Genomic DNA, 2363 nt, shown 5'->3' on the forward strand with positions numbered 1-2363 from the left:
GGTGGGGAGGATGGGGGGGCGGGCAGCCAGCAGGCCTGTCTGGTCTCTGCACCAGGGGTAGCCCAGTGCGGGTCGCTCCTGCGGCAGGCAGCCCTGGGACAGGCTCCTGTGGCTGAAGCAGGGGAGAGCACTTAGGGGAGCTGCTCTAAGAGATAGCCAGGCGAGCAGGGGGTGCTTTGCCCCCAAAGCCAGACCTCAAGTGACATCCTGTGCAAGGGGGGAGGAAGGGTCTTGGTGTCAGTTGCCTTGGCATGAGCGCTTCTAACTGCACCTTTGGGACCCCGGTGTAGAGCCCGGGGCAGCTGAGCCATGAGGTTGAGGAGAAGTGCCCTCTGGTTAGGAAGGCAAGACCTAGTTAAGTAGCCCAGGCCCCAGGACATGTCCTGCTGATACCCCCAAGTACAGGCCAGATGAGGGCCCCATGGCACCCCGGCCATCCTTTGTCCCTATTTCTGATGCTCTTCACATCTGTTATAAGGGTGGGTATGGCTGGGCCAGAGCCTGACGAATTAAAATGTTCTCTGAATTCTATTTTAGAAAACTACTGAATTCTAAGGGGTCCGAGAGGGCTTTTCCAGAGATAGCTGTGTGGGGAGATATGGTTCCTCGGATAATGCTTAGTGTATAACCACAAAGATCAGCATCCCTGCTGCCTGGCTGACACAGCACCCCATTAGCCAGGGCAAGGTGATGGGAGCATTTGGACTCACTGATCCACAGCCTGAGGCCTGATTTATTTCGGCTAGGGGACTCTCAGCAGTTTTGTTCACTTAGCTGAGGCTGGGAAGGAGCTCAGAGCTCAGGGTACAGGGCCAAAGGAAGTGGTTTTCATCACAGATTCTCTACTGGCCTTTCCTCTAATAATGACTCCCGGGGCTCTCCAGTAACAATGTTCCCTTACCTGCATCCTCTCTCATCCTCAGCTTCCTGAGATCACCTCAAAACAAACAAACACAAAACAAATCACACACACAAACACCCAGGTGTTTGTCTCAGGCTCAAGCAACAAAACAGCTTGCGTCCTTTAAGTCCTTCTTCCCCTTCTCCTCCATATTCTGTTCATTTAAAGTTTCAATTTATTCCATAAATAGTAATAGACATAAAAACACAGTCCTATCCTTTAATCAATCTATTTCCCTCTGTTTCTCCCTACCCTTGCCTAGATGATGACATAATTTCTATGTAGCTATTAAAAAATAGCTAAAATTACAAGGTGAGCGTTTTCCATGTGGTGACATAATCGTTATAACTACCGTTAAAATGATTGCTTAATACCTAGATAATATAGTATTTTGGTTTTATAGATAAAGGAGAGATTCAAGAATTGCTGTTGAGCCGAAGCCGGTTTGGCTCAGTGGATAGAGCGTGTTTTTATAGATAAAGGAGAGATTCAAGAATTGCTATTGGGACAACTGACTGGCCATGAGGAGAAAATCCATATTTACTTCGAATAGATCAAATTGTTAAATATACAAAATTCTTACATAAGGTAGTAAATACACCAGAACAAATATGAGTAAATGCCTCTTTGATCTTGGATAGGAATGGCCTAAGAGCGACAAAAACTCCAGAAATGACAAATGTAAATTTGGCTGCATTTGTTCATTAAACAAACACTTACCGAGCTCTCATTATGTGCTGGGTTCAGGTCTAGACCCAGAATCTCAGAGGAGGTTTTGGGAGCTGGGCCGGCACACTCCCACCTGTCAGATCTAGCCAGGGCTGCCCCGAGGGCCTTAAGCCCCAGGCACTTTGGGTTCCCTGGGAAAGAAAGCAGAGCAGCCCAGTGACCTGGGACAGGTGCCAACCACTGAAGGCCAAAGCACACCAAACCTCAGAGAGGGAGCCCCAGAAACAGTACAGGGGAGCTCGGGGGTCTGTCTCTGGGTTTGCGCTTCTCAGCCTGTCCCTGCTCTGCTCTCCACCTCTGACCCCTCCCCTCCAGGCTCCGTTCTTGGTCTGCCTTTTCTCCGTAGGTAGAAGTGAAAAACAACTCACACCAGCTTAAGCAACATTGGGGACTCTCTTGACGCAAGTAACCAAACCAGGTTACCCGCCTGGGCTGGAGTGGGCTGGGAGCAGTGCCCCTAAGCGAGGAGCTGGAGGGCCCTAGAAGGAGGCTGCGAACTCCAGCTGCCCGTCCTGTGACCTGGAAGGCCAAGGTGCTGTTAGGGAAGCCAGAGGGCTTCCTTACGTCCCCAGACGCTCTGTCTGGTCTTCCCCACGCAGATGCCCATGACATCATTCTTTTTTTTTTTAAATATTTTTTTTATATTTTATTGATTTTTTACAGAGAGGAAGGGAGAGGGATAGAGAGTTAGAAACATCGATGAGAGAGAAACATCGATCAGCTGCCTCCTGCA

This window comes from Myotis brandtii, unplaced genomic scaffold (genome assembly GCF_000412655.1).
Source record: "Myotis brandtii unplaced genomic scaffold, ASM41265v1 scaffold731, whole genome shotgun sequence".
Classification (NCBI taxonomy): domain Eukaryota; kingdom Metazoa; phylum Chordata; class Mammalia; order Chiroptera; family Vespertilionidae; genus Myotis; species Myotis brandtii.